Source organism: Paramormyrops kingsleyae, chromosome 25 (assembly GCF_048594095.1).
Source record: "Paramormyrops kingsleyae isolate MSU_618 chromosome 25, PKINGS_0.4, whole genome shotgun sequence".
In the NCBI taxonomy this organism is placed as follows: Eukaryota; Metazoa; Chordata; class Actinopteri; order Osteoglossiformes; family Mormyridae; genus Paramormyrops; species Paramormyrops kingsleyae.
Genome location: NC_132821.1, coordinates 10,359,391 through 10,364,210, shown reverse-complemented (window position 1 = coordinate 10,364,210; position 4,820 = coordinate 10,359,391). Strand labels below are relative to the sequence as shown.

At 47.9% G+C, this 4,820-nt stretch overlaps 1 pseudogene; it reads left to right on the top strand.

The window, feature by feature from the left end:
• Window positions 1-319: 319 nt before the first annotated feature.
• LOC140583030 (uncharacterized) lies at window positions 320-3,671 on the top strand (annotated as a pseudogene).
• Window positions 3,672-4,820: the final 1,149 nt, after the last annotated feature.

Here is a 4,820-nt window from a genome sequence, read left to right as displayed (position 1 = left end):
CCCTCATGCCTCCCTGCAGCATGCCTAATGCACGTTCACGCAGATGAGCAGGGACCCTGGGCATCTTTCTTTGGGTGTTTTTCACAGTCGGTAGACAAGTCTCTTTAGTGTCCTGCGTTTTTAGAACTGTGACCTTAAATGCCTACTTTCTGTAAGCTGTTAAGGTCTTAACGACCATTCCACAGGTGCATGTTAATTAATTGATTATGGTTAATTGAACATGCATGGAAAACATTGTTTAAACCCTTTACAATGAAGATCTGTAAAGTTATTTGGATTTTTACAACATTATTGTTGAAATACACAGTCCTGGAAAAAGGGACGTTTCTTTTTTTTGCTGAGTATAGTTCTTGTGTGACCTGTCTACGTCAACCATGTCAGGTAATTATCCGTTTCAATGTGTCTATATAAAACGCTTTATTCATGCTTGTTTTCTGTATGGCTTTAGTCATAAAAGGTCAAGAAAAATCTCTTTTTTTTGTGAGTTCTGTTTTGTTTTTCTGTGTGTCAACTCTGTTCTTGTAATTGTTTACACTCATTACTTCGTTAGTAATTCTTCTATAACTTCACTTTATTGTACTGAATAGTACTTTTCTAATAATCTGTGTGATTGTGTCTTTTAAGTTTTATATGTTTATCTTGTTATAAATAACTCTTACAAATAAATAATACATAAAAATATTCTGGAACGCGCAAATGTCCTCCGCATTATTTTTGCTTTTATCGTGACGGTAGCTATATCATTTTCTATGCATTTTAGAGCTAAATTATTAAAAGTGTAATTTTCAAATGTTGTAACATAAATACGAAAGTACGTTTAACGAATATAAACCATAACTGTATACAGTTTTTAGTACTGTCGAGAGAACACAAAGCAAACGTATATTCGCTGGTGCTCCTTGAACGGATACTGTTTAATGCCCAATGGAAAGTATGTTTAGAGAGAAGATTGAAGATGACCGTTTGCTATAACTTTCAGAGAAGGTGTTTGAGTTTAGTTCTGAAGAGGAGCTGCTTTCACTGAGACCGGAACTTGACTGTCCTTACTGTAAAAAAGAAAAAGCTTCGCATGGCCATCTTTTACGCCGGCATTTGAAACCAGCTGTACATTATAGTGAAAATGATACTGGTGAGTATATGTGAAATTTATGCTGTAAATATTTGTTAGTTTTTCAGTTTTTCAATGTATTTATGTTTATGTATATGCATGTTTTCCCTAGACAAGTTTACTATACCATGCTTCTGTTCTGAGAGGCAAGTAGCAAAAAGAAGCCACTGGCACTGTCCAAAGTGCCATCAAAAAATCAGCAGATCATCAGACTTTAGGAAACATCTCCAAAATCATGGTTAGTTAAAATTAATTATTTCTTTGATCAACTTGTGAATAGTTCAGTGGGGGAAAAACATAATAACCTTTTTTTGTTCAACAGGTTTAGTGGTTATTGGCAGTCCAACAAGTAAGTATCTCATGCTATGTCTTTGAACAATTTATTGCTATATATATATATATCTTTTCAGAGAGCCCCTTTTCATACTTTTCTTTTCACCTACAGCTCTTGATGCAAAAGACCTGCCCACTGCTCAAGACCACCCTACATTTAATCATCTGAAGTGTAAAGTTTGCCATTTAGGATTCACCAACATTTCTAATTTACGTAGGCATGAGAAGGTGCAGCATGACAAGGAAAGGCAATCAATTATTTGTATTGATGCGAAAAATTGAATTTTCGTTACTCCAAAAGATCCCCATGGACCTAGGGTGCCGGTTCATGTCTGCAAATCCGTGCTCTCTTAAACAATTTCCTGTGAACTGCCCATTTGCAAAGACTTCATGGCAATTGCTTTAAAAAGTGGTAATCCAGGGATGGAATGCCAGCATCTGGTAAGGACTAATAAAGCCTTGGCATATACTCCCCCCCTCCTCTGGCAGAAACATCAATTCAGTTAATGAGTGACAGAGGTCTAATCTCAAGAACTGCACAAAAGGAATGTCTGGACATGAATGCAAAAGCACATTCTGAAGGCATAGACTGTGTTTTCCCAGTTTTTTGGGATGAAACTAGCATTTCTGAGCGATTTATGTATTTTTCAGTGTTTACAAATAAGAAGGACAACTGGTGCAAGTTTGCAAGGACCCGTGTCACTTTTGATAGTCAGTCAGGAAAGTGGCATTGCCTGTGCAGAGTGAAGCGAAGAGCCAGTTGTACACATAGGTACCTTTCTATGTGGTACATGTTTCAGGAACATCCACATTTTTTTAAATCAACTGCTAATGTTCATTTGGAGGATACTGATGATGTGGAAGAAATAGTCTCAGAAACAGAGGAACCTCACAGGCAGTGTGCTGAAAGGTATGCAGATGTTATTAAGATGACAGAATATTTGTGGACACACAAAAAAATTCCAGAAGACCTCCCACATGAGCTCATCACCAAAGAAAAGCCTCTTCCAGAGTCATTTACACCATTGGAAGAAGTGTGCCCATATTGTCCTGGACCTTGTCCTCCAGCTCTGGATGAGAGCCGACTGGTGACGAAACATGGCACAGTTTATTTCATTTTGTCTGTGACCAAAGGTAAGTAAAACAATTATTAACTTTTTTGTGTTACCATTTAATACATTGTAGTCACAGCTAGGTGAATGATGAAATAAAAGTACATCTATCTTTCCAGGGGTTCCTGTTTATGCAAAACAATGCCCAGTCTGCAGAGTGCATGTGAGATTTCAAGACTATAACTCTGGGTTTCACAACTTTAATGACAGAGTCTTTCTGTCACTACCTTTATGTTCACTTATGACATCTGCAGTTTCGGTGAGCCCATTAATACACTTGCATGAAATGCAATAAAATTATGATGTACAAATACTATATAACATGTAAAAATCTTTTATAAATCAGTTATTTTGTTGCAGCTGTATTTGTATTCCATGTTAGTTAATGATATTTTTGTCATTCTTGACAGAACCATATAGCAGTTGGCCGTTTCCTGAACACACTGGAAGATCATTCAAGAATCATCATTCCTCACAACACTGTCAGACAAGCCTTCTACCACTATTGTGCAATGAAAAGATTTTCTTATGATTTTTTCTGCTATCGCTGTTGTCACACCCTGCTCCGTACGATCCCGATGTGTGCCACGCCCCCCTCATTACCTCGTGTTCAACCCTGATTGTGCTCGCCTGTGTCCTATTCAGTCTAGCTTGTCTTGTGTATTTAGTCCTCGTCTGAGTCAGTCTTCCCCAGACTTGTCATTGTAGTGTCCCGTTAGATGTCCGTGCCTGTCCGTCCCTCCCGTAATAAACCCTTTACCTGAACTCCTGGCTGCTACTCGCCTGCTTCCTTGCTCGCCTCCCGTCTGGCGTGACAGAATGACAAGTCTCCGTGAAAGCACAAAGCAGCAGACCGAGCACGTTCGGCTCGGTCTGCTGCAGGATTTTGTGTATTGGCGAACCCAGCCCGAGGTCCTGGAGGACCCTACAGCCCTGGAGCTGGCCGACCGGGGCACGGAACTGCTCCGAAAGGAGCGCCCGCCTGGACAAGACTATCCGCTCCAGAGGGCACGGAAATGCCTCCGCCGCCTGATGTGCCGGCTCACCGAGCGAAGGGAGGAGTGCGGTCGAGAGCAGCAGGAAGAAGCAGAAGTACTCTTCCTGGGAGCCTGCTCTCTCCTCCCGGCCTGGGACGCCATCGCCGTCACACGCCTGGACAGCGCCGTGGAGAAGCCACCTCCGATGGAGGCGTACTTCTACCGGCCAGAGCATCTGGGCCTCGGAGGTATCCGCGCTGTGCGGGACGGCATTCCCCGGGTCCTGAGAGCCCTTAAAGGGGCAGCGTCAACGCGCTCAGCACCCCTCCTGCCTGCTCCGGACCTGACCGCGGCACCGCCTGCTGCTGCTGCCGCCGATCTGCCCGCGGCTGCGCTGCCTGCTGCCGCCGCCGATCTGCCCGCGGCTGCGCTGCCTGCTGCCGCCGCCGATCTGCCCGCGGCTGCGCTGCCTGCAGCACCAGCTGCTTCGGCTGCCGCCGCCGATCTGCCCGCGGCTGCGCTGCCTGCTGCCGCCGCCGCTCTGCCCGCGGCACCGCCTGCTGCTGATGCCGCCGCTCTGCCCGCGGCACCGCCTGCTGCTGATGCCGCCGTTTTGCCAGCAGCACCGCCTGACCCGCCTGTCCAGCCTGACCCGCCTGTCCAGCTTGACTCGCCTGTCCAGCTTGACTCGCCTGTCCAGCTTGACTCGCCTGTCCTGCTTGACTCGCCTGTCCTGCTTGACCCACCTGACCCGCCTGTCCTGCCTGCTCTGCCTGCAGTCCCTGCAGCTGCCACCACTCTGGCTGCGGCACCCGCCGCGGTTGCACCCCCTGCTGGCCGCGAGATGGCGGCACCCGCTGGGGCGCTCCCTGCTGGTCGCGTGCTGGCGGCGCCCACCGAGGCGCCCCCTGCTGACCGGACGCCCGAGGTGCCTGCCCAGGTGGCCCCTGCTGGTCGCACGCCTGCAGCTACCACCGCTACGCCTACAGTGCCCGCCGAGGCGCCCCCTGCTGGCCGCGTGATGGCGGCGCCCCCTGCTGGCTGCGTGATGGCGGCGCCCGCCGAGGCGCCCCCTGCTGGCCGCACACCCAAGCTGCCCTTCGAGGTGCCCCTTGCTGGCCATGTGACGGCGGCGCCTGTCCTGCCGGCACCTGACCTGCCCGTCTCGCCTGTCCTGCCGGCACCTGACCTGCCCGTCTCGCCTGTCCTGCCGGCTCCTGAACTGCCTGTTTCGCCTGTCCTGCCGGCACCTGAACTGCCTGTTTTGCCTGTCCTGCCGGCACCTGAACT